Source organism: Tamandua tetradactyla, chromosome 8 (assembly GCF_023851605.1).
Source record: "Tamandua tetradactyla isolate mTamTet1 chromosome 8, mTamTet1.pri, whole genome shotgun sequence".
NCBI classification, from domain to species: Eukaryota; Metazoa; Chordata; class Mammalia; order Pilosa; family Myrmecophagidae; genus Tamandua; species Tamandua tetradactyla.
In genome coordinates this window covers 119557859-119585679 of record NC_135334.1, presented here as the reverse complement: position 1 = coordinate 119585679, position 27821 = coordinate 119557859, and the positions used below count along the sequence as shown (strand labels likewise).

The window sequence follows — 27821 nt, the reverse complement described above, 5'->3', positions numbered from 1 at the left end:
GTTGATTATATTGGACCACTTCCATCATGGAAGGGGTAGCGATTTGTTCTGCCTGTCCTTGAAACATTAAGCCCTGCTGGTCTATAGGTCTTACTTTCAAAAGGAGGAGTGCTCCTACGAGGAGAAACAACAATGATTCTATTGAACTGGAAGTTAAGACTGACACCTGGCCACACTGGGCATTTCATGCTACTGAATCAGTAGTGGGGATTACTATTCTGTCTGGGTTGATTAATCCTGACTATCAAGGGAAATAGGACTGCAACTACACAATGGAGGTAAAGAAGAGTTTTTCTGGAATACAGGAGATCCCCCTAGGGCATCTCTTAATACTACTATGCCCTGTGATTAAATTCAATGGAAAACTGCAACAACCCAATCCAGGCAAGACTATCAATGGCCCAGAACATCAGGAATGAATGTTTGGAGCACCCTACCTGACAAAGAACCATGACCAGCTAAAGTGCTTGCTGAGGGTAAAGGGAAGATAGAATGGGTACTAGAAGAAGGTAGTGATAAAAAAGTATGAACTATGACTATGTGACCAGTTATAGAAACAAAGATTGTGATTGTACGAATATTTCCTCCCTGTTTTATTATGAGTATGTTTGCATTTGTACATAAGCAAATATCTTATTTTCCTCTTATTATATGACATAGTTGTACTGTTCATGTTATAGTATTAAGACATAGGATATGAAGTTTAAGAGTGAATATTACCTAAAGACTTGCATGTTATTCTGGAGAAATGTTGAGTATTGTTAGGCAAAGCATGTTTGTTATTGTGTTCTATATGGAAAACAGGTGTGTTTCAAGGTGATGTATATAGCTGCCACGTTGACAAGGGTTGGACTGTGATGGTTAGGTTCTTGTGTCAACTTGGCCAAGTGTTGATGCCCAGTTGGTCAGGCAACACTGGCCTGACCATTGCTGCAAGGGTATTTTATGGCTGGTTAATAAACCAGAAGGCTGCTGTATTAAATCATCAGTCAGTTGACTGCAGCTGTGATCAACTAAGGCATGTCTCCCACCAATGACATAATCCAATCAGTTGAAGACTTTTAAGGAGGAAGAGAGACTTTTTCACTGCTTTTTCAGTCAGTAAGCCTCTCCTGTGGAGTTCATGAAGACTCTTCATTGGAGCTGCCAGCTTCACAGCCTGCCCTGCAGATTTGGGATTCTTCCATTATCACGGTTGTGTGAGACACCTTTATAAATCTCATATTAACAGATATTTCCTGTTAGAGGCAGTGCAACAGTGGCTCAGTAGCAGAGTTCTTGCCTGCCAAGCTGGAGACCTGGGTTTGATTCCTGGAGCCTGCCCATGACAAAAAACAAAAACAAAAAACATCAATGCACAGATATCCCCTGTTGGTTCTGTTTCTCTAGAAAAGCCTGACTAATACACTGACCTTGAAAAAATACACTGCTCTTTCTACTAGGCCCACCCATGCAGATCCCCTCAGTGATACCATTCTTGTGAGAAGAGTTTATATCCCACCCCATTGCCTTTGACCAATGGAGTACAGTAGAAGAGGATTATGTCATATCAGAAAAGTGACTACACCCATAATTTGATAATTCAGACCAGATAATGAAGTAAGAAAGACCCTTGTGATTATTTTTTCCTGATAATTAGCCCAAATTAATGGTGGGAGAATTAAGTTTCTTTGCTTGCTTGCTTATAAAATGGTTCTCACTCCATCCCAATTTCCTTTCTGCAGGGAACGATTCTAGGAAACAGCACCTTGGTTGGGTATGCAAGAAAACAGTCCAGGCAAGAGGAACTGATAAGAAAGACTTCATCTCTTAGATCACAGAGCTGAAAGGATGTCAGTTAGAGGTAAGTAGTCACCATCTACCCTACTCCCTATAGAAAGCCTGTCTGCATAGGAGAAAATGAGCCCAAAGCAAAGAAGAAGGTAGAATCAAGGGGTGGAGGAAAGGATGGAGAATGTGAGAGGGGTAAGAACAAAGAGGCTGACAAGGAGAGGTGAAGAAGGAAAGGGTGAGAAACAGCATGAGGAATGGGAACAGGGACTAAAGGAGGGGAGTGAATATTTCAGTTGAATCCTTAGATTCACAGTCTGACCTCTCACTGAATTTCCAGGTATGTGAGATCAATAAAGACCATTTTTGCTAAATCTGATGTGATCTCAGTTTCTGTACCAAGCAACCAAAACTAACCTGACTAAACAATATTACCCCAAGTAATACGGCTGTTGCAGGACTCAGGAAATGAGACATTTCATTTATTCATCCATTCAGCAGACAGTTATTGAGCTTCTTAGGCAGTATTCTATGTACTTTCACATTCCTAGATAATAGGAGAACAGTAATAACCAAAGGCAATTAAATATTTATCATGAGAAATATGTCTACCAAGTAGTATAGATATGCTTACTGATTAATAGTCTCATCCTAAAAACCAGAGGTCCCAAACTGGTTGTCTTTTAAGTTTGATTTTATCCAGAGACTGGGCTACTGTTTAAAAACAAGATCTAGAAATACTTGGACTCATTCCTAAATGGCAACAATTAGTTGGAACTGAATTGTAATGGTTCTGTGTAGATGAGACATTTGCCATCCATTGTTCCACAGTTCCAACCACTCTCTATATGTGGCACAAGGTTCACTAATCATCACTACCAGCCTGGCCTAATCTCTCTAGGCAGTTGAATTCACTACTCTGTGTAGTCACCGCCTCCTAGATGGCTCCCAATGATCCTCACCTGATGGCATTCACTTCTTCGTATAGACCCATCGCACACAGTGCCAGGGTTGGCCTGTCTCTAATAGAATATGGCAGAAGTGATAGAAGGTTCTAAAAGATGCTGGTAGAGATTTGGAGCTGTATGTACCACAGAAAAAAACATGTTCTTTAACTTAATTCACCCCTGTGGGTATGAACCTACTTGTAACCCATCATAAGTAGGAGTAGGGTCTTAATCGTAATACTAGGGTACTTTATAAGTAGAATGAAGTTCGGACAGACAGAGAGAAGGCTGCAGAGGAAAGCAGCCAGAAGCTGAACATCAATGGAACCTGGAATAAAAGGGAGAGACCAGGAAATGCCTCCATGTGCCTTGCTGTGTGAAAAGCTAAGGAGCAAGGATTGCCAGTAACCAGCTCAAGAATGCCACAGTCTTGGGGAAGAAAGCATTGCCTTGAGGATGACTTGAATTGGATTTTTCTCCAGCCTCAAAATGTCAGCTAATAAATTCCCATTGTTTAACCCATCCCATTTCATAGTATTTGCTTGATTAGCCCAGGAAACTAAAACAACCCTATGCTTCTATATTCCTGTACTCTCTCTGCGAATGCCATTCTGGGTGAAGCCATGTATTGTGAGCCATTCTATGGAGAACCCAAGCCTCCTACCAGCAGTCAAATGAGAGAGCTTAGACACAGGTTCTCCAGCTCCAATCAAATCTTTAGAGGCTTCCACTGAACCAAAGTCTAGATTTGAGGGCAAGTATTATGGGATTAATTGTGACCCCCACAAAAGATATGTTCAAGTCCTAATCCCCAGTCCTGTGAATGTGACTTTATTTGGAGATAGGGTTATTTCAGAAGGAATTAGTTAAGATGACACAGAACTGTTTAAGGGTGGGCCCTAATCCAACACCAGTGGTGTCCTTATAAAAAGCATAAAATTAGGAGTCAGATAGACACGGAGGGAAGGATGCCATGTGAAAAGATAGAGAGAGAATACAGTTGTGACAACAGAGGCAGAGATTAATGTTATGCTATACTCAGAGATGAGCTATGCTATTTCTTTGGATAAAATCCACTAGGATTGCCAGCCACTGCCAGAAGCCAGGAAGGAAGCATGGAACAGATTCTTCCTACAGACTCCAGAGGGAGCATGGCTCTTCCTTCACCTTGATTTCAGACTTCTGGCCTGCAGAACTATTGTTTAAGGCACCTAGTTTGTGGTATGTTACAGCAGCCCTAGGAGACGAAGACAGGGAGATAGGTATAGAAGAGGGATTTAGGAAGCGTATTTGTCTGCACACCCTAGTCTTGTCCTCCAGAAAAGTTTCCAACAATTCCAAATTTTTCAATTTGTGAAAGGCTATATTTTGAACCCACTCGGACCCTAACACCTAACACCCACAGGATAAAGTCCAAAATTCTTATACACGCTTTATGTTTCATATGATCTGGACCCAATCATCACCCATCGTTGGACCTTGCCCAAGCCCCTGTGCTGTAACTACCTTAAAGCAACATGTTGTTTCTCCCCTGCGCCTTTGCCTGTGCTGCTGGAATTCTACTACCCTAGCCCCTGCCATCCGTGTCTGCGGGCAGCCTCTACCTCATCATAAAGACAAGGAGTAATCATCAGCTCCTTGGTGACCTTCTTCTCAACTAGTCCTTCTCTCTGCCTTAAAAAAAAAAAACATTTATTGGGCTTTTTCTCCATTCTAGGCTCTCCACTAAGAATATTACACAAATAACCTTTTCATGTCTTCATAACAACTGTGAGATAGGTATCAATATTACTGTTAATTCCATTTTACAAATGAGGAAGGAGACTTAATGAAGGTCAAGTTCCCACAGCTAATAAATCGCAGATCTACTGAATGGCCTGAGCTCTTCCTCTCAAGTGCTACCCCTGTATCAGAACACGCCTTAATTAATATAGTTACTGCACCCTGATGCAAAGATGTTTTTGTATATATATATTTTGTATATATACACAATACTCTATAAAGTGATCTCATTATCACCAATTGTTGCTTGTTGAAGAAAATGTGTCAAGTTTTATAGTGTAAGCAATGATTCCCACGTGCTTGTCTAGGGATTGGCTGCTTTAAATTAATCTGATCCTAAATACAATTGTGGATTCTGGGCATTCCATAATCAAAATCTCCAGGAGTATGGCACAATGAAATTTGTTTCTAATAAGCTCTCTTAGATGCTGATATGCAACTGATCTGCAGGTAGATTTTAGAAACATTGCTGAGTAACAATACTAATGTAATAACTTTTGTTATTAATAATGATAGCTACATTTACTTAGCCCCTATTATATGCTTGATGGTGTTGTAAGCCATTTATCTTCATTAAACTCACCTAATCTTCATAATAACCCTATGAGTTTTTCTACTATTATCTTCATTTTACAGATTAAGAAGCTGAAACATGCAAAGATCAGGTAACTTGCCTCGATCACAGAGTGAACAGTTGAACCAGGATTTGGACCCAGACAGTTTTGCTCAGAGTCCAAACACATAAACCCACCCTACTGTCTCCATTTACATGGAAGGGAAGTAAAGAGAGGAACTGAAGGCAAATGAGGCTCCATCATAGGAGCCTGAGGCCTTGAGGAGCTCCCTGTTGTGTACTGCCCCCTACCCTTGCCCACTTTCAGAAGCATCCAAGACACTCCATTAAAAGTTGGGAGAAACTTCCTCATGAAGAGTATAACTATAGGAATGGTATTTTTCCAAATGTGACAAAGGACAATTAAGCTGGGTCTAAGACTGTTAAATACCCAAAGCAGACAGAGACCACGTAAGTGGACCTTCTGTTATTCCTGCTCCAATTGAGCCAGAGTTGGCACTTTCTGGCCACAAAGTTAATTTTGTGCTTGCTGAAACAGATGCACAGCCATGCTTCCAGCTGTGCCAGGCTCCTCAGGGATAGGGTATAAGGTAGTGATGCGGGACTGATGCAAATTCTTACCAGACAATAATGAAGAGTTTCAAAATCTAGGTCACCATGGCCATGATAGCTTCTCCTCTCCAGACCTTCCCAGTGCTCAGGCAGTCTTGGGACCTGTGCTGGCTCATTCCCAAGAACTATCACCTACTTGAGGGAACTCTGGAGCTCCATGCTATGCAGAGTATTTTGGAGGCCACTGAAAAAGGCAATGTTTTAGTTTGTTAATGCTGCCAGAATGCAATATACCAGAAATGGAATGGATTTTTAAAAAAGGAATTTATTAAGTTACAAGTTTACAGTTCTAAGGCCATAAAAATACCAAACCAAGGCACCCACAGAAACATAGCTTGACTCAAGGTAGGCCAATGTTTGTCACATGGGAAGGAAGGCACGTGACTGGTGTCTGCTGGTCCTTGTTCCCAATTCTGCTGCTTCCAGTTTCTGATGCCAGTGGTTTCCTCTCTAAGCGTCTGTGAGCCTTCACTTAGCTCTTCCAGCACACAACTCCAGGTTCTGGCTTGCTTAACATCTCATGGGAAGGCACAGGGCAATGTCTGTTGGGCTCTGCATCTCCAAACATCTGTTTCTGAGTGTCTGCTCTCTCTGTCAGCAGTTCAAGCATCTTCACACGTCTGTATCTCAATTGGCTCTCAAGCAAATGTCCCCCCTTTTAAAGGACTCTAGTAAACTAATTAAGACCCAATTGAAGGGGCTTCATCATATCTCCATCTAATCAAAGGATCACACCCACAACTGGGTGTGTCACATCTCCATGGAACTAATCCAATGAGAATGTCACACCTACCTTTGAGTGGGCCAATCTCCATGAAAGCAATCTAAACAAAGGTTACTACCCTACAATATTGAATCAGGATTAAAGGACTTGGATTTTCTGGGGGCCACAACACTTTCAAACCAACACAGGCAGCCTCTATATTTATAAGCAATCTTCAAAAAGACCTGTTTTAGTTTCCTTTTCTACTTAAATCAATACCATGAAATGGCCCAGCATTAAGTAATGGGAATTTATTCACTTATGGTTAGTCTGGGAAAATGTCAACTCAAGGCATCATCAAGGTGATGCTTCCTTGCTGAAGACTAGCTGTTGGTGATCCTTGGCTCCTGTATCACATGGCAAGGCATATGGCAGAATTTGTTGCTTTCTCTATTTTCTTCCCCCTTGTCATGAATAATAAAAAGACATTCCTATTTTGGGAAATTCCAAAGATCTGAAAGTTATCTTCCAGAAATTGGGGCTAATGACCCATTATATTCTTTATTATGAACCAGCCAGCTGTCTGTCACCCTCCAGATATGTAATTGAGGCCAACCTAGATAATCTGGTACCCTGGGACCCTCCAGATGACTATAAACACATGAGAAGCCTAGCAGAGATCAGTTGATATGCCCACTTGAAAAACCTACCTGCCAACATATGAAATCATGAGCTAAATTAAGTTATTGTTTGAAACCTCTACATATTAGAATGGTTTACTACACAGAAAATGCTAACTGATACAAAAAGGTCAGTTGTTCAAAGGAAGGGCTTTGTAATCAAACATTCCAGTATTAAAATCCCAGATTTTCCTTTTTCTGGATGTTTGGCCCTAAATAAATCATATAACTTCTCTCTGTTTCTTCATTTATAAAAACAGAATGTTAAACATAGCTATCTGCTCAAGTTTTCTGAAGAATAAATGAGATATACATGAACCATTGTGTTTGCTGTGTGGTAGTTATTATATTTTATTATTATCATTAGCATTATTTATATTATTTATGATTATTATTGGTGGAATACTTGTTGATTTGAACAGAGCCGCTGAGCTCGTAAGGTTCCAGATATAAACAAATGGAGGTAACAAGGTATTGGCTAGAGCAAGGAATCAACAAACATCTATAGATGAGAACTGCATTGTGTAGCCAATTGTCTGAGGACTTCCATGTTTGCTCAGGATTTCTCATCCTCAGAGTGTAGAACTAAGGCACTCTCCTGTGCCCAGAATTTATGGAGAGAGGTTGAGGGAGGTCAAGAAGCAGCAGCAATCAAATGGAAACAGGACATTCCATTACCATGGAAGAGGTTCAGGGATTCCTAGAGTTGGAGGGAGTAGGGGTGGGGGTAGCTTTGAATATAGAGGGCTGCCCAAGGGGAAGCTTCATTGGGCTCCACACTCCTTATGAAACAGAGTCAAGGACCAACACCAGGAACAGCCTGATATAGTGAGAACAACATGAATCCTGGAGTCAGAAAAATGGTTCCAATCCCTCTCTAGGTCTTAGTTTGTTGAAATATAAATTGGGATGATAATACTGCTAGGATTCATATGGTGGTTCATGTGGTAGTTATGAGAAGTTGACCAAGTGCTAATGCAAAATATCTGCCTAGTGCCTAGCACAGAGTAGGTGACCAACCAACATTAGTTTCCCCCCCCATTTTCTCCACTTTCATAAAGACACCCCTGTTATTATCCTGCTGTAACTCATGTTCAACAACCTGGGGAAGTAGCACGATCTGAAGACCAGTGCACGGATCCCAGATAGCGTGTCTTGCTTTGTGGCCTTGCACCAGTTGCTTAGCCCCTCCCTTTATCAGTTTCTCACTGGTAATGAGGATAAGACTTTCTGCCTCTGATGTGGTTCTCGAGGATAATGGGATGATTTATTCAATTTTAAAATCTAACTCTGCACTGGATAATGCTGGGTAGAAAATAATAAAATAGAAAAAAAAAGTGAAATGACTAATATTCAAAGTCTCAGGGCACTAATGCACTGTCAGTGACATTTTCATCACTGTCAATTCCTTTTCCTCTCTCCCCTTTCTTTGTCCTAGACCCTCTCATAGAGTTTTCTTCCTTAGCCGGACTTTCCTTGCCTTTCTCTCCCCATCTCAAGCCTGCAGCTCAACATGGATGGAAAGACCAAATCGAGGGATAAATACACATCCAGGAAGCAGAGTCAGGCCTCAGAGAGAACGATAATAATTTATTGAGCATGTACTGTATGCTAGGCATTATGTTATGTACCTTACATAAATTATCTCATCCAATCCTAACAATTTAATGAAGGAGATACTATTTTCTCTTGAAAAGGTTCAACAGTTTGTCAAGGTCACACAGTTAACAGTAAATGGTAGATTTGGTATTTAAATTCAGGGTGGTTGACCCCAAAGGTCACTAATTTAACAATTTACATTCAAGATCACTGTGGCTTGGTGGTTGAAACACCGGGTTCTGGAGTCAGATGCCCAGTTTGAATCCCAACTCTGTCATTTCAGAAGGAGTTTGGTAATAGTACTTCGCATGAACCAACCTCATGAAGAAGGGAAGGTACAATATAGAGAGGTTAGGAAACTTGCTCAAGATTATGCAGCTGGTAAACAGTAAAGCCAAGGTTCAAACTCAGGTAGGCTAGTTCTGGAACCTCTAACTTGGGCCACCATGCCATACAGCCTCCAGTATGTGTGACAGCTCCTACTTCTGGCCTGGCTTCTCACTATACCCTTGACAGTTGCTGCTGCTTTCCAACTTCTCCAGACTTCCCTACCGAAGTCTAAGAGACATTTATTATGTGCCAAAAATTCTCCTCAACTCTACTTTCCCAAACTGGCGCACACTGGGCCTAAGAGCTCCTTCTGTTCAGCAAATTCCTACTACAATAGAGCAGAGATGCATGTGAGAGAAGCCAGGATCTCTATAGCAGGAGGCCCTAATCTTCCTGAGTGATTCTCTTTGGGCCTCCTCTGTTGGCTTGAGGTGCTGCAGTGGGAAGAAATGCCCTCTACTTCACAAATTTCCTTCTGTAGCAGACGCTGCTGCCACTGCACCTAGGTCCTTTGGGAGCCCATCTCCCAGTTTCTGCAATGCTTTGCTGCTAAACCTAATGCTTTTTTTTTTTTTAATGCCTGTGACCTTGAGAGGCTCTTCCCTGGTGCCAACAGCTAAAAGCAATAGTGGTATGGGACATAAACTGAGCTCCTTTGCCTCAAGGAAGAACAAACACAGGTATACTTTATGCTCTAGAACTCCACCGATCAACCTGGACCCAGGACTTCTCCAGAAATAGCATTCTCACGTGAGTCTTCCTCTTCCCTGACCCCCTTCTTCCACTCCCTTGCAGGTCTCCCCTGGGAGCACTTCCTTAATTAATGACTTGCACTTCAACCTTTGGCTCAGGATCTGCTTTGGGGAGAACCCAACCTGAGAAAGATTTTGTTTGTTTTGTGCATTCCTAGGCTTCTCTTAAATGGACTTGGTAAGGGTGATGGGAGTCGGTGGCCCTCTCTTAACAAGTCTTGCATAGACATGACTAGTAACTTTCTTCATGGAGTTGGTGAGCAGTTATCAGTCTCTGTGCTCAGCTTCAAGGCCTCAGCTTACGCTCAGAGAGAGAAAACTTTCCATTTACTATCCTGTTATGTGACACCCCACTCCCATTCCTTCAGTGTTGCTCAGACTCTGTGATAAGAGCAATCCTCTTCCTTTTCTTCCTTTCGTGTGTCTCTTTTGGAGTGGAGCTTTTTCCTCAGCACTGACATATTCACTGGGGATCTCAGACCTGAGCTGACATGGAGATGAGCCTGGCACCATTTGGAGAAGTGACTGGCAGGAAAATGTTCATAAAACAAAAATCAAAAGCCAGACAGTGCCACAGAAAGGCTTTTTCCTCCACAGGTTTCATCCAGCCTCTCATGCTAACGTACGTACCTCAGATCTCACCATTCTCCTCTTTGGATCTGTTATGGACTGAATCGTATCCTCTAAAAAGATTTAAGTTCTAACCCCATGTCAAGAATATGATCCTATCTGGAATGAGGTCTTTGAAGATGGTACTAGTTAAGATGAGGCCATACTGGATGAGCCTGGGCCCTGGTCCCATAAACCTGGCATCCTAAAAAGAAGGGGAGAACTTGACACTGGTAGTTTGACTCTGATATGTACCCCAGAAAAGGACACATTCCTTTAATTCATTTCTGTGGATGTAAATCTATTTGGGTGGAACTTTTGATTAGGTTATTTCAATTGAGCTATGATCCACTTCATTCAGGGTGGTTCTTGATTCTCTTGCTGGAGATCTTTATAAGAAAATAAACCATCTACAGAGGTAAAAGAGATAAACACTCAGAGAAATTTAGAGATAAAGCCACCGACAGAGAAGCCAGAAGCTGAACCAATGAAACCTAGAGAGGAGGGCCAGCAGACGCCAGCCACATACCTTCCCATGTGACAAAGGTGTCCCAGATGCTGGCAGCCTGTCTTCAGAGTCCAGATATCGCCTGGCTGATGCCTTGAGATGGAGATTCACACAGTTTAAGAACTATAGATTATAAGTTAGTAAATCCCCAGTGTAAAAGCTACGCCTTTCCTGTATATTGAATTCTGCCAGCTTTAGCAAACCAAAGCAGAAATAGGCAGACAGAGAAGATGGCCATGTGACAGAGGCAGAGACTGGATTTTGTCACAAGGCAAAGCACACCACGGATGGCCAGCACGCCATTGCCAGAGCCCTGCAGGCTTCAGAGGGAGCAGTGCCGGATGGCCACCTTGACCTGGACTTCTGGCCTCCAGAACTGTGAGATGATCAATTCCTGTGGTTTAAGCCACCCAGTTTGTAATACTTAGGAAGTGAAGACAGGGTCATCTCCAGGAGACCAACCAACTCCACCTCCAGCTTCAAGGTCATGGCACACACCTGGGTAAATGGATGAGGATGTAAGGGCTGGAGGTGCTCCTGCTGCCCCAGAGCCCCCAAAGAGGAAGGAAACCAGTATCTCAGCAGGCCCATCATCCTAACTCAATGCTCTGGTGAGGGAGTTCTGGCCTAGGGAATGATGAAAGGTGAGAAAAACATTTTGGAGGATGGTGTATGCCTGTGGCAGTACTGTGCTGAGCCTTGATGGGCGCTTAGAGAAAAGTCTGGGTGTGGTGCCAAATAATGGATTTATTAGTTTATTAAAGCTGCCAGAATGCAATGTACCAGAAATGGAATGGCTTTTATAAAGGGAATTTAATAAGTTACAAGATTACAGTTCTAAGGACATAAATATGTCCAAATTAAGGCAACCACCAAAAGGTACCTTGGCTCAAGGAAGGCCGATCTGGAAAGGCACATGGCTGGCATCTGCTGGTTCTTGTTCCCAGCTCTATTGCTTCGAGCTTCTGATGCCAGTGGTTTCCACTTAAGTGTCTGTGAGCCTTCATTTCGTTCCTTCAAGACACAACTCTTGGTTCTGGCTAGCTTAGCAGCTCATGGATACGTCTGGCACATGGTGACATCTGCTGGGCTCCGCCCGTGTCCAGGCATCTGCTCTCTCTGTCGGCACTCCAAGCATCTCCAACATCTCTGTCTCTGTCAGCTCTGTAGCAACCGTTCTCCAAGCATCTGCATCTGAGGTTTTTCCAAAATGTCTCCCCTTTTAAGGACACTGGTAAATTAAGCAAGACCCATCTTGAATGGGTGTAGTCACATTTCCATCTAATCCTAAAGCCACACCTACAATCCCATGCCACATATTCATGAAGATAATCTGATCATAAATTTCAGTTCTACAATATTGAATCAAGATAAAAAAAAAAAAAACCCTGCTGGATTAAGTATATGTCTTCTCTGGGAAATTCATTTGGTTTGCAATTTTTTGCCACCTCAAGTATTGTTGCATTAAATAACTCATATGTATAAATTTTTGTTGTGGTGATTTTATTTACACAGCATAGATTTCCAAGAGTAGTATACCAGGTATAAAGGCTTCATGTATTTCTAATTTAATAGCGGTTGCTACATTGGTTTTCAAATTAGCCATAATAATTTACACTTCCAATACAACATACAGGAGTATCCATTTTAGCAATGTGTATGGATTTAAAAAAATTTTTCTTGTCTGAGCATGGGAAGTAATTGCTATTTTAATTTGCATTTTCCTGAGTGTTACTGGATTTGACTCTATTTTCATGTGTTTGTTGGCTATTTGGACTTGCTATCTACAGATTATTCATGATCTTTTACCCTTTTCTTCTGGTTCTTTTGTCACATTATGCCCATTTTTAAGAGCTGTAGATATATTAGAATATTAATCTGCGGTTACCATCAATATTGTAAATTTTTTTTCAAAAGTAATCATTTATCTATCAGCTCCACTTATTGTATTTATTATAGCTATTTTTATATTGTCACAAAGCTTATGATATCAAACACTCTAGAGTGTTCATACAACCACCTAAATTTCCTATAGAATTTTTCCTGTGTTTATAGGTATTTTATAGGGTTTTCACTTTTGTGAATGGATTTTTTTCTTTATTTCCATTTTGAGGTATTTATTGATAAAATAGAGAATAGTTACTGATATTTGTATATTTATTCAACTTTTTATCAAATTTCCTTACCAATTCTAGTTGTTTTTTAAATAGAGTCTCTTGGGTTACCTAGGTACAGAATTAGATACTGTGACAATGAGATATTATATTAACTCTTTTAAATATATTTTACAATTATTTAATTTTTTTACTTATTGTATTGGAACTATACAACATTCTTTGGCATAATAATGATGATGGGCATTACTATCCTGATTTTAATGGAAATGTTAAGTGTTAAGTGATTGCTTATCAAATTCTTTTAAAGGAGCTAATAGAGGGATAGGATATTTTCCTATAATTGACTGCTAAATTTTCTGCTATTGAATCACATTTGCAGTCCTGGAAGAAAATTGCTCTTGATAATAGAATGTTTTATTATAGATGCATCATTATTCTCCTCACTAATTTTTTTTTAGAAGTTTTGTATTTGTATTTATAAGTAAAATTGGTCTATAGTTTTCTTTATTGTACTATTTTAATGAGGTTTTAATATTAATATCTACTGTAGTCCCAAAGTTAATTAAAGTGCTTTGTGTTTTTTTCCATGATGTGGAATAATTTAAATAACTTAAAAATAAACTGGTTTTTAAAAAAATTAAATAAACTAATCAATGAAATCTGCAGTTGTGGTGGCTTTTTCAGAAGCAGATATTTTAAATCACCTCTTTGTTCTTATTTATAGCTATTGGTCTATTCAAGTTTTCCACTTCTTTTAAGTTTAAACATTTTGCTAGAAAATTATCTGCTTCCTATAGACCAGGGTCAGAAGAATTTGTCCATAAATGGACAGATAGTAAATACTTTAGCTTTGTGTTCACAGTCAGTCACTTCTACTCAGTCCCACAGTGGTAGTGCAAAAGCAGCCAGGTGCAATGTGAAAACAAGTGGGCATGGTTGTGTTCCAGTAAAACTTTATTTATGGACACTGAATTTGAATTCTATATAATTTTCACATCACAAAATATTATTTTTACTTTTATATTTTATAACTGCTAAAAAACATGAAACTCATTTGCTTGTGAGCCATACAAACACATGGCGGGCCAGCTTTAGCCAGTAGGCCTTAGTTTGCCAACCCCTGCTCTAGAGTTCCAAAATGTTTCCATATAGTTTTATAGTGTATGTTTCTAATTCTTCATCTTATAATTTATAATTATAATTTAATATATAAATACTATAATTTAAATTTCTTCAATATCAGTGACTACATTTCTTTACTAATTTTATTTTTTTTCCTGTTTCTCTCTCTCTTTTCCTTAATCAGACTTACTAGGAATTTTAAATTTTTTTTAATTTATTTTTTTATTTTTAACATGGATAGGCACCAGGAACCAAACCTAGGTCTCAGGCATGGCAGGCGAGAACTCTGCCACTGAGCCACCATGGCCCACCCAGACTTGTTAGGAATTTATGTAGTTATTTTCCTTGGTTCAAAATCCTTAGTTCACTTTCTGGCAAAATGAAACACTAAAAAAAAAAAAAACACCTTTATATCTACCATATGCTTCCTTTCCTTCCTGTCTTCTTCCTCCTTTATATGAGGAAACCACTACCTTGAACCTTACATTCATGACTTCCCTGATTTTTTAACATATTATAGCATACATATATATATTATATATATACATATATATATGAATTCTTTAAAATTTATACATATATAAATTCTTTAAAATATATAATATAATACAAAGTAATTCACCTTGGTGAAATTCACAGAGCTTATTCAGACCTCGCCAGTTATACATACATTCATTTGCGTGTGTTTATGTGTGTGGGGTAGTTCTATGCTTTATCTAGTTACCACCACAATCAAGGTACAGAAGTGTATCATCAGCACAAGACTCTGAACAACATTCACTACTTTTCCATTTCTAACCTCTAGCAACTACTAATCTGTTCTCCATTTCTGTAATTTTTTACTTCAAGAATGTAAAATAAATGGAATAAAACAGTATGTAACATTTGAGATTGGCCAAAGTTTTTTTTTAATCCAGTCTGAGTCTTTTTCCTGTAATGAGAGAATTTCGTCTGTTAACATTCAATGTAATGACTATATAAATTTATTTTTCATCTTCTTTATATTTATTAATTACTGTATATTGTTGCTTCTTTTAAAAATATTTTTGCTGATTATATTCGGTTTCCTCTTTGTTAATTTGGAATTAATTAACTTCCCTTTCTCTGAATTCATAATTAGATTCATGTTTCCATGCTATTACCTTAGGTTCCTAGGTGCTAAAACAACCATACAATGGGTTGATGTGAGAACAAGAACTTACTGGCTCATGATTTCAGAGGCTAGAAAGCTTCTTCCTCCAGGGGCTGTTATCTTCTAGCTGGCTGGTAAACTTTCAGGGTCCTTGGCTTTTCCATCACATGGCAATGAATGTGGTAGAGTCTTCTTCCTCTCCTTGTTCAGTTGACCTCCAGCTTCTGGCTGCTCCTCATGCCTTCTCTCTGTCTGCCTGAATTTCATTCTGCTTGTAAAGGACTCCAGTAATCCGGAGTGAAGCCTAACCTGATTCTACTAGGCCACAGCTTAACTGAGGCAACATCTCCAAGAGATCCACACACACTGGAATGTACACAAGGGTGGGGACCTGAACATACCTTTTGTGGAGGACATGATTCAATCTCCAGCCACTATTATTGGAGAACAAGGTATCATTTATCCACTAAAATAGACTCTGCCCTTCATCTATCCCCAGGTGCTTTCACTACTTGTACATTCATCTGCCTAAATCAGATGAGATCTTCATAGTACTTTTACTTCCCTCCCCCTCGTTTTCACTCTTCTCTTGCCTGCTTCCTGCTCCCTTAATATGAGACCATGTTAACATGGAACCCTATCTCCCCACCCATCTTTCACTCCCAAGATTTGCTAAAAATAATTTATAATTTCCCTCAAAGCATGTTCCTTCAATTTCAGGGTACTTATTTAGCATATATATATAACATACACACACATATATACTTTTATATACACTTACATATACTTATATATGTATGTATATATAGATATAGAGATATATCCTCAGAAAGTCCACAATTATCTATTTACTCAGCACTGTTTCTTCTACTTTTCTCCTTTCCCCATTTTAAAGTTTCTTTGTACTGGTTATTTGTGATTTCATTAGAATCCTTTCTTATTATCTTCTTAGGTAAGTACCTGAGTGATGCTCTCTGAGTTCTTCTGAAACAGATTTCCTTTGGTCTGATAGAAGGATGGCACATGGTATGGGTATAGGATTCATAAAATAGTCCTTTTCTTTCAGTAGTTTCTAGATCTTATCCCTCTCTCTTATATCTACCTGTGTAGTAGATGGGAATCCAATGTCAGTATGATATTTTTCTGTTTGTTGAAAAAAATGGGTATGTACCTTACCATTATTTATTTATTTCTGAATGCTTGAATGACTTTCTTTTTATTCTTAGAATTCAGGAACTTTTACCAGGATAAGTTTAGGTGTGTATTATTGAATCTGGCAGGCGTTAATAAGCAACACCTTTTTTACCCACCCAAATATGGAACCAATTGAGAAAAAGTTATGGACAAAGAGAGATGGAGATCAAAATGTCAGCTTCATTATTGAGGGAAGCAAGATTGGAACGCTGGCTTAGATGTGCAGACAATGGGCAGGCTAACACGGCACCTAGGATTAAATCAGCCTAGCCAGTCATAGACTGAGCAGGAGAACCACAGGCCTGCATGGGAGGTGAGCAAAGCACAGGGCAGACAAGACCCCTACAGACATTCTGGTTTCAAGACCACAAGGGACTGTGCCAAGCATGCACTGTTCTTATTCCAGTTTCACTAATCAGCAACCACTCATTCTCCCTGGATAAGGGTGAGTAAGGGGTGGAATGAGCAAAGCAGGAGAAAGTCCAGGAGCATGAAAAGAAATACACACACACACACGCACGCAAATTCTTTTCTGATCAATACTTCCAGAACTCTGTAAGATTTTTCTATTTGAAGACTCAGACCCTCCTCACCTCTGGGACATATTTCCTTTATTGCTTGTTTTCTTTCCTTCCCAATCTAGAGCATCTATTATTCTCATGTTAGGTTTCATGACTCTATCTTCTAAATCATTTGCTTTTTTGCTACATTTTCCATTTCTTTCATCTTTTCAACATTTTGAGAGAAATTCCTTCTCTTTGCTCTTTTAGGCCAGGAATTTCTGTCTTAATTGTAATCTTTTTTTTTTTGCCTTAATTTATCAATGGATGTGGGAAGTATTTTTTTTAGCTCCAAAAAGTCTTTTGAATTTATACTCAATTTTTATTAATTGCACTTGCTATTTTTCTGTCTAAAGTATCATCTTCTTAGGCAGCTGTATTTCCTTGTGGCTGCAGTCTGTGGACTTTGACGGACCTTGCTTTCTCTGGGTTGGACATATCATTACTTTTCTTGGTTGGCTCATGGAGACCAGATGGTACTGTGGCAATACCCTAACAGGTAGCAGTCCACATGTGGGGGAAAGCAAGGCTGACCTGTGCAGGAAGCCTCCCTGATTCTCAACAACAGGAATGTCCGCCTATACCTCTGAGTACTCCTCAGCATCTTGAGTGTCATGGAGATCTGCTACACATTCAAAATCCATCAAACTTTTTCCCAGAAACCATAAACCTTGTTGAGCCAAGCTCTTTCCAACATCACCCATTTTACAATCCCAACCTTAAAGCTCTCTGTCACTGGTGTCCAGATATTTGTCCTGCCTACAGAACAAAAAGCTCTGCACTAGTTCTCCCAGTGGGACTCCCATAAAACTCATGGCCTCATTTCTTCCTAGCAGCCTGTAACTAGTTGACTTAAAGGCAGAAGGATACTTTGGAGTTGATTAATAGTGCAAAGAACAGAGAGTTAGGTTCATGATGTATCATTCTAGACCCTCCCTCTAGAATCAGAATCTTAATCCAACTCCACAAGTCCTACTGAAAATGCCATCAGCTTTGGAATCAGTGACTTTTGTTCAAATCTTTCCATTACAAGTACACTTAGTAATCATCCTGAGACTCAATTCCTCATTTATGAAACTAATTCTTGAGAACAAATGAAATAATATATTTAAAATAATTTTTCCAGTATATAACCCATGATAGGTTTTGCAGAAGGGTTGTCTGTGTGAGAGACTGAATAACACTCCCCCACAATGACACGTTCAACTCCTCACCCCCAGTCCTGTGGGTGTGAATTATTTGTAAATAGAATCCTCAAAGATCCTATTAAGATGAGGCCAAACTGAATCAGATTGGGTGTCACCCTGGTGTGACTGGAGTCCTTAAAAGCCAAGGAAATGTGGACATGGAAGTAGCAGCCACAGGAGGAGACTGAAAGAGGAGCTGGCCACGTGACAGAGGCCGAGAACTATGGCCAGCAAAACACCAGAATGGTGCAGACATCAGAGAAGCGACGGCCACTGACACCTTGATTTTGTACTTCCAGCATCCAAACTGTGGGCCAATAAATTCCCATCATTTAAGCCAACAAGTGGGTGGTGTTTGCTATAGCAGCCCTGGAAAAGTAAGCCAGCCCCTTTGCTAATTTGATTGTCAGGAAGTGAGAGTTGATCAGTTTGTTCCCCTCTTGCTTTGACATTTCAGCAGCAACTCTTCTTCTCAGTCTCCATTCCTTATACCTGTTCTTACCCAATCCATCATCCAGAAGTACCTAGGTTCATGGTCAAGGTCGCAGGCATCCGTCTGTCCTCATGTCTTCCTGGTGGTTGCAGCCATGCCTTAAAAACGTATGTCACAAAGGATGAGACTATTTTTGAGGTCAGTAATACTGACCTCAAGTATAGTGTTAGAGGCCAAACTGGATGAAAATATTCAGAAATCAGTTCTAACAACAAAGCTGAAGACATTAAGAATATATTTATCCTTTTAAAGGTTATCATGTAACTGGATCTATCATTTTGCTCGAATCAAGATTAATTCGCTTCACTGAGAAATCCAAGAAAAAGCCATATTCCCAGAACTCTGCATGAAAAACCAAAAGGATTTTTAATTGCATCAAATTACATGAAGAAATTCTGCTGTATGAAAAGAGGTAATATATACAGCAAATCTTTTTGGGATAATTAAAGTGAAGGACATCAAAGTCCTATTAGTAAGGACCGTGAATCCCTTACAATGAGAATAATGTCAGTGTCCACATTTGTAATATTCATTTCTGTATATACATGTAGAAAAAGTTCTCGCTCTCTTATCCCCAACCCTTCACAATCCCAGTACTTTAGTTTGAGACTGACAAATTCTGGGCAGACTGATCTCTGTCCTGGAAGGCTCAGAATTCAGAGCTAGAATTCAGCGGTTAATTGACTGGTTTAAGATCTTGCAGTTTGTAAATGTTGGAGACAAGGCTGAAAGTAGATTTCCTGACTCCCAGCCACTTTTCAATAAGAACACAGAGGAAGGGACAAACGAAACCCTTCAGTGAAGTATCAGAGAGTAAAGAAGAAGAAGAAGAAAAAAGAAAAAAAGATGCAAAGGGCAGAATCTGAAAAACCTTCTTCTGAAGAATTCCTCAAAGCTCCAGCAAGAATGTAACTCAAAAAGTTGAGTCATTTTAATTCACACATTCAGGAATTAACTATTAATTATTTATTGAACTGCTACTATGTGCAAGGCACTATGTTGATAACTATTACAAATGGGAAAGAGTAGTTCTTTCCCTTAAAGATTTTGCAGTCTTGAATAGGAAAATTAAAGCTCTTTTCTTGACTCATACAGCAGTATGTGGTTCAACCCTGGTCACCATCGGAGATGATGTTTGGCATTTTTCTGAGTCTCAGCACTGAGACATCTGACTGTCCACTCTTGCTTCCAACACAGCCTAACTATTAGGAGAGGGATATTAGACAACTTGAAGGGAAGGCTGGGAGAGAAGGCTGGCCTCAGGTTTCCTCTGAGAACTAGCTCAATATGTTACTTCCTATTTTGTCCATTTCCACAACTCATGAACCTGATCTGGTCTGTTTTAAAAACTGATCCTTGGCCTCATATGTACTTACAGCTTTCTTTAATACTATCTTTTTTCTTGCTCGTTTACATCTAAACCTATGAAGGTATGACCTACAATTGCTGGTCCAATTACCTTTCACATCTTAATCCTCTTACTGAGATTTATTTTTTTCCATCTGTTGGAATAGTATCACTATTTCTCCACCTATCTCAACACCTGTATATCATATAGTCATCTTTAAATATTCAGCCACGCAACATCTCTTCTAATTATTTCCTAACCTATATAGATAGAATAGTGAGAATATTTCCACTGGGACTTGAATCCATGACAGCACATGGATTTCAATTTGAATGCTTATGTCAATCAATTGCTCTTAGCTTAGTGGTAGAGTAATGTGTTGACAAAGATTCTGGGGTCACTTATGGGACCCCCTGGGAGGAAAGCTGTCATCACTTACCAGTGTCTTCTCTGCAATGGGTGGTGGGAGGGTGCTTATATGAGCCATATGTGAAATATTTTTCCTCCTTAAAAAGAGCAAAAAGATGGTTAATTTTATATGTCAGCTTGGTGAGGTTATAGCACCTGTTTGGTTAAACACTGGTCTAAACATTGTAATGGTATATTGTATTTGTGGTTAACATCTACAATCAGTGGACTTTAAGTAAAGGAGATTGGGTGTGTCTCACAAGACTGCTGAAGGCTTTAAGGGCAAAAACAGGATTTCCTGAGTAGAAGAAATCCTGCCTGAGTTTCCAGCCTGCCAGACTGGCCTACAAATTTTGCACTTATCAACCCTCACAATCATTCAAGCAATTCCTTAAAATAAATCTCTTAATCTGTATTTTCATCTGCTATATCAACATCTATATATCTCCACCCACATCTACTCTATTGTGTTTGTCTCTTTGGAGAACACTGGCTAATAGAGTCATCTTTCCGTTTTTTGTTGAATGAATGGGTGCCTTCTTGCCTCTGATTTTCTTGAGGTAATTTACCATTTCACCATCATTTGCACAGTCCCAAATGCTGAGAAGTGGGTTGCAAATCATTTTTATGCAAAAACCTTTACCCAAATGAAATCCCATGGTGAAACCAGATATTTGAAATGCCAAAAGAGTTCCCGTTTTCCGTGAAGGAGGTGGAGGACTGACCCAAGCCTTCTCATCTTGGGCTCCCCATCCCTGCTCCCCTCTGACCTGCCTGCCACCGAGCAGAGTTTCTCAAGGTGTGGCTAAGCATCACCTGAGAACTGGTTAGAAATGCAAATTCTGGTCCTTACACCAGACCTACGTAATCTGAATCTTCGCGGCTGGGGTCCAAGGGTCCGCGTTTAATAATTTTTCAGGCAATCCTCTTGCATGCCGAAGTCTGAGAACTACAGCCCTGCAGGTCCTTAAAACGTCATAAGCCCGCTGCGTCCTGACGAGGTGCGATTTCTCAGTAGCCCACGTAAAATCATTCTCAGAACGGACAGTATCAGCCGGTGCTATTAAACCCTAGGACAAGACGTGCCCGGTGGGGAGGAGAAAAGGAACTTACTTTGCCTGCGATTTAAATACTGTCTCAGGGCCGGTTGGCGGCGCAGGCGCAGTGGGGGCCGCGGGGAGCAACGTGGGGCTCCGGCGGCGGTGCCCAGCGGGGAAGCTGCGCGCGGGTTCCCCTGCCCCGCCCCTCCGCGGCCCGCCCCCTCGCGCCCCGCCCCGCCCATCCACGACCCGACCCGCCCCTCCGCCTCCCGCCCCGCCCCGCCCCACCCCTCAGTGCCCCGTCCCTCCGCGCCCCGCCCCCCCCGCGCCCCGCCCCCCCGCGCCCCGCCCCCCCGCGCCCCGCCCCCCCCGCGCCCCGCCCCGCCCGTCCACGACCCGCCCCGCCCCTCCGCCTCCCGCCCCGCCCCTCCGCGACCCGCCCCGCCGCGACCCGCCCCGACCCGCCCCTCCGCCGCCCACCCCGCCCCGCCTCCCACCCCGCCCCGCCCCGCCCCTCCGCGCCCCGTCCCGCCCCGCTTGCCGCCCCGCCCCGCCCCACCTCTCATCCCGCCCCGCTTGCCGCCCCGCCCCGCCTCCCACCCCGCCCCGCCCCGCCCCTCCGCGCCCCGCCGTCCGCCCGCCGGGACTAGGGCCCCGGCCCTAGTCTGGGCCGCACTTGGCGGGCGGCCCTCGGCGGGAGCAGAAGCCGACGCCGCGCTCGCGGTGAGGGAACGCGATGTTCCCGTCACTGTCCCAGCGGGGCGGAGTTCTCTTCCTCGTCGCCTTTCTGACTGGGGGGGAAGCTTTCTCTGGAACGATTTTGGGGGCGCACAAGACGGAGCCTCGGGTCTCGGGATGGAGCCCCGCACAGGCACGTGCACAGACGGCTCCCCCGACCGCAGCTGAGGAGCCGGGAGGCCGCCCCGAGAGTTTGCCTCAGCGGCCTGCAGAGCATCTCGGCGGGAGGCCTCCCCGCGTGCAGAGCAGAGCCCCCCGTGAAGACCCGCGGGACCCGGTGCAGGGGGATGCCAAGAAGGAGGAGTCAGCATGCAGCCCAGGTCACAAGGAGGAGAACCTGAGAAAGACCCTCGACGGGAAGGGAGCAGGAACTCAGCCCCAGCAGGGCGCCAGACTCCTCTCCAGTATAGCCAGGGTCCCCGCCAAGCCTCCCTTAGTGAAATCCGAACTTCGGAAAGCTCCAGGTCCTCCCAGTAAGCGCCAAAAAGCTGTGGTAGAGGCCTTTCGGCACGCCTGGCACGGATACAGGGCGTTCGCCTGGGGCCATGATCTGCTGAATCCCCAGTCCAAATCCTTCAGTGACGACATTGGCCTTGGCCTGACTCTGATCGATGCTTTGGACACCATGTGGATTATGGGTCTACAAAAGGAATTTGAAGAAGCCAGGGAATGGGTATCAAAGAAATTGCACTTTCAAAGAACAGTGAAGGTAAATGTCTTTGAATGCACGATCCGCGTCCTGGGTGGACTTTTGAGTGCCTACCACTTATCTGGAGATAACCTCTTTTTAGAGAAGGCTGCAGGTCTTGGGAAACGGCTGCTGCCTGCATTCAGAAGTCCTTCCAATATTCCATACTCCACTGTAAACCTTGGCACTGGTGAGTCCTTCTCACACCTCAGTGTAGTGTCAGAAGTAGCAAGCATTCAGTTGGAGTTCCGAGAGCTCTCTCGTCTCACTGGAAATAAGACATTTCAGAAGGCAGTGGAGAAAGTGACACAGCAAATCCATTTCCTACCTGGGAAGAAGGATGGGTTGGTGCCCAAATTAATCAGTACCCAAAGTGGCCAGTTCTCTTTACAGGATAACTTCAGTCTTGGAGGCCAAACTGACAGCTACTACGAGTATCTGCTAAAGCAGTGGATCCAAGGAAGAAAGAAAGACACTCAGTTGCTAGGAGACTATATAGAAGCCATAGAAGGAATGAAAAAGCACCTGCTTCGGCAGTCCAAGCCTAGCAACCTGACTTTTGTGGGGGAAATTATCGATGCCAGATTCACACCCAAGATGGATCATTTGGTGTGCTTTCTGCCTGGGACTCTGGCTCTAGGTGTATACCATGGACTGACCATTGATCATATGGAGCTAGCTGAAGCCCTTATGGAGACCTGTTACCAGATGTATTCTCACTTTAAGTCTGGACTGAGCCCAGAAGCTGTGTACTTCAATCTGAACAGTTCCTTAAGACATGAAGATATGGTGGTCATGCCTGAAGACGATTTCAATCTTCTGCGACCAGAGACTGTGGAGAGCCTGTTCTATCTGTACCGGCTCAGTGGGAACAAGAAATACCAGGATTGGGGCTGGAAGATCCTGCAGGGCTTCAACAGATATTCTCTCATCCGTTCAGGTGGCTATTCTTCCATCAGCAATGTTGAGGATCCACTCCCAGTAGATAAGATGGAAAGTTACTTTCTTGCAGAAACTCTAAAGTATATGTATCTTCTCTTTTCTGAAAACAAGGACTTCCTCAACTTTCAAAAGTATGTATTTAATACAGAGGATCATCCCCTGCCCATCTGGACTTCAGCTTAAAAGGCTTGGAAACACCCATGTAAAGAGCAGTGTGACAACTCACAATCATGAGACTTTTCTGAATTGAGCATTGAGATAGTAGGGTTTTTATTTCTTTTCTGAAGATCACAGATTGGTAAGCCAGTTATTCTGGGTAAATTAGTCATTCTTTGACCTTTAACTTTGGGGTCTATGCAACCCAGCTGCTACTGTAAGCTAGACATGTTCCAAGTGTGAGCTACATATGGGAAGTCCAGTGGGACAACTGGGTTCCAGGACCCCTTGGAAGGCAGGATGCTTATGCCTTTTACAGGGCAGCTGCTTGTTGGCTTTGGATTCATCCTCATACATCACTTTAGGTGGTAATTCAGGCTAGATTTGGGGCTTGTTTATGTGTCTGTGCTCTCTCGATCAGGATCACTATGAGAAAGAAGAAAGTTAGTAAATTTTTTATTCATGGTGGGAGGGAGGAGGGACCAAATAAAAAGTTTTACTGACAGCAGAAAATCCTGCCACACAGCCTGATATGTGTTTTAGTTCCTTTGGGGGGTACCTGCACTGCTTTGGGAAGAAGAGAAGGCTTATAGTTAGTAACAGAATTGTGGGACTGTGTTAATGGAGCCTAATAGGGGAAGCAAACAGACTAAGTATGTCCTGTGGAAGTACGTAGCCCCTTTTGAGCTTGGTCAGCTTTTGATTTTAAAGATATTAAAATACTGGTGGCGCTTGCTTGTGTCTTTCTCATTATTAATTGGTGTCCTTACTGTGCCAAATAAAGTTTTAAAGGAATGAGGCATGGCAAATTGTAGACCCAGCATGTTATTTCTTGGGACTGTACTGCTTGGCCTTTGGGATGATCATGGATTCATGGAAGTCAACTTTACATACCCCCCAGCTGGGCTCTCTTAGCTGCTTGCTAGTGCCAAGGGAGGTGACTATAGACTACAACTCAAAGGAACAACCCATGCAGATTCAGAGTGAAATAATGATTTTTTGATTATAGAGATTCTGTCCCAGAGCCATCGAGTAGCAGTGTAGGACAGTGGGTAAGAGCTCAGATTTTGGAGTTGGTGAGATCTGATGTGATGGTTTGAGCTATTGCTCAGCAAATACACTTTCCCCATCCCATTCACTGTATGAGGAGTAAATTTCCTTTCTGCACTGATGTTGGGCTTAGCCATATGGCCTACTTTGGGATAGTAGCAGATGTGTTGGGAGCAGAGGCTTAAAATGTGCTTGTGTTGGACCTATCCTCTTGTTTGATTATCTATCACAAGAAGGACATACCTCAGAGCTCTTGTTCCTTTAACCTGGGATTCAGAGTAAGATATGTGGAGTAGACCTAAAGTCTGCAGCCTGAAGCTGAGCTGCTTGGCTGAGAACAGCTTAGATTAGCTGAATGAGTTGACCTGCAGATTCATGAGTATGAAAATAAATGTTTTTTTGTTTTGAGTCACTGTATATAGGGGTTCATTATGTGGTTGGTATAGATACTTGAGTTCACATACTCCTTCTCCTGCCTTCTAGTCTCAAATGTTGTATCTGAAAATGGGTATCATAACAACTACCCTGTAGGCAGGCCTTAAGTGAACTAATAAATATAAATGTGCTTCATAATACCTGGTATTCAATAAGCAGTAGGTATTGTTTAGAGGTATGAGAAAAATAGTGTTAGCTACAACTTATGGAACACTTACTATTCTGCATCTGGAGCTAAAGCAGTTATTTGACCTGTGTCAGCTTGACTTATATTCATTACAATTCCAAGAGACAGGTATGACTTTTCTAATTTTAAAATGATTAGAGGCTCAGAAATATTCAATAACTTGCACAAAGTTGCACATATAGTAAGTGATGGGCTGGATTCTTTTTCTGATCTAGTTTCCTCTGTGGCTTATTTTCTTTCCACTGTGCTGGATGGCTTCAACCATCTTTATAACATGATTAATATCAGTATAGTATGCTGTGATCAGTGAAGCACAGCATCATGTATGATCCTCCCAATAACAAAGTTGGACATTTAGCAGTGTGCCCCACAAGAGGTTATTATTTCTTTTCTGTGGGTGTCACATAAATCACCTTGACTCAGAGAAGGAGATTGCTTGATGCCAGAAGGGTAGGTATGGTCATCTTAGCGTTACTTGCAGAGCATTCTCTTATAAAGATACATGCGTTTAGAGTCACTGAGATTTGCTCTTCTTAGAGTGATTGGGTGTTTGACCTTCTTAAGTTCCTGGGAATGGTGACTCTTAGAAGGGTAGACAAGCAACTCCATATTCTGAAGACTGTGCTAGTAGTCATGCTATTTTAGTTTTGAAGGTATCTCAAGAAAGGGAGGCATTTTCCTTATTCTGGAAAGAAAGTAGATGGCAGTTCTGGGTTTAAGAAGACAAAGAACAAGTGATCCAGCACTTCTGCAGCCAGATGGTGGCCTGGAAAGTGATGGTATGTGGAAACTACGAGAGTGGGTCCTTAGGTTTATAACTGGCAGAAGTCCAACTTTGGGCATTGTTAGCTAAGCCTAACTCTAGAGGGTCTGAGGCTCACTTCTCCTAATGAATCATTGCAAGGAATTGCTGGGATCTGGAGCAGTAAAATATCATCACTTCAGTGGATCCATGTCAATTTTGGTGTAGAACCAGCTCCAACAGAGAAATTATAGCAGTCCTGTTGACTGATTAGACTCCGTTTTCCACAGTCCTGGGCTAGAACAATTCTTATTTTGGATTATAAATCCTTTGGGTTTCTTGAATAATTTATTGGAATGGGGAGCATCAGGAAGGAGATCGTGGCTTTCTTACTAATAAAGGAAATAAATGTGATGTGACTACATTTGTATCTCCAGTTCTTACCTGTTATTTACAGTTGGGGAAAGTCAATCTTGGAGGCAAGCTCCAGGATTTATAGTTAAGATGTGATGGCACCAGAACTCACGTTCTGGACTTTGTGCTTCTTAAGGCTTCTTTCTGATCCCCTCTATCTGCCCAGGTGGAAGAGTCCAGAACATGGAGTTGTCACCCTGAGTACAAGAGGAGTACAGTGGAAGATGCAGGCCATGAGATCTTTTGTGACATGTACACTCTCTGGACCATCTGATACCTGTCAGCCAGGGAATGCCACCATGGTGATCAAGAGTAAGGGCAGTAGGAGTAAGAGATAAGATAGAAAGTTATTCTTCCCTGAGAGACAGGGAGGACTCTGGATGGATTTCCCTTTTATCCTATACAGATAATAGGAAAATGGAATCCCCCCTGAACAGCAGGAATCCCATTAAGCTGTACCCTGTAATTGACAGTACAGAATGATAACATATGAGAGCACTACCTCTCCTGGGTGTATTTACATTTCATTGGCGCTTAGACATTAAGTTAAAGAGATTGGTGAAAGTAGAATTTTAGGGCATTAAGAGTATCTACTTCATCTACACTAAAGAAGACCATATTTACCATACTCCCACTGGTACATGTTTCACAGTTGGGAATTTAATTAATTGAAGCATCTTAAAAGGCATCAAGTTCAATTATATGTAGCTATTCATTTACTGTATAGCCATTTCTTTAAAGAACAAAATTATGTGGAGTCATGTTTGTTCCAGAAATCTGGGACACATGATTCTCTACTGTTTTTTGATGACTTTCTTTCTACTTTTTTTCATATGCTCTATATACTAACTCTAAATGCTGTGTATTTTCTACCTTAGAACATTCAGAGCTATTCATTCATTAGACAGCCATTACTGAACACCCACTAGGCTGCAGGTGATATTCTAAGGTGCTGGGATTTCACCATTGAAATACTTGGATTGAGCAAGGCAGTTATTGTTA

The 27821-nt window shown here is 41.8% G+C and overlaps 1 long non-coding RNA gene and 1 pseudogene across 2 annotated transcripts; one reads left to right on the top strand and one right to left on the bottom strand.

Annotated features, from left to right (window-relative positions):
• Positions 1-414: 414 nt before the first annotated feature.
• On the bottom strand, positions 415-21629 carry LOC143643765 (uncharacterized). Of its 2 annotated transcripts, XR_013156382.1 has the most exons (4): positions 21541-21629; positions 20459-20525; positions 5695-5869; positions 415-1318 (listed from the first exon to the last, which is right to left on the bottom strand). It is a non-coding gene; the product is annotated as an uncharacterized LOC143643765 (long non-coding RNA). The 2 variants fall into 2 exon arrangements; XR_013156381.1 differs by lacking the exons at positions 415-1318; positions 5695-5869 and adding an exon at positions 17260-18769.
• A 497-nt stretch (positions 21630-22126) lies between these two features.
• Positions 22127-24933, top strand: LOC143643764 (endoplasmic reticulum mannosyl-oligosaccharide 1,2-alpha-mannosidase pseudogene; annotated as a pseudogene).
• Positions 24934-27821: the final 2888 nt, after the last annotated feature.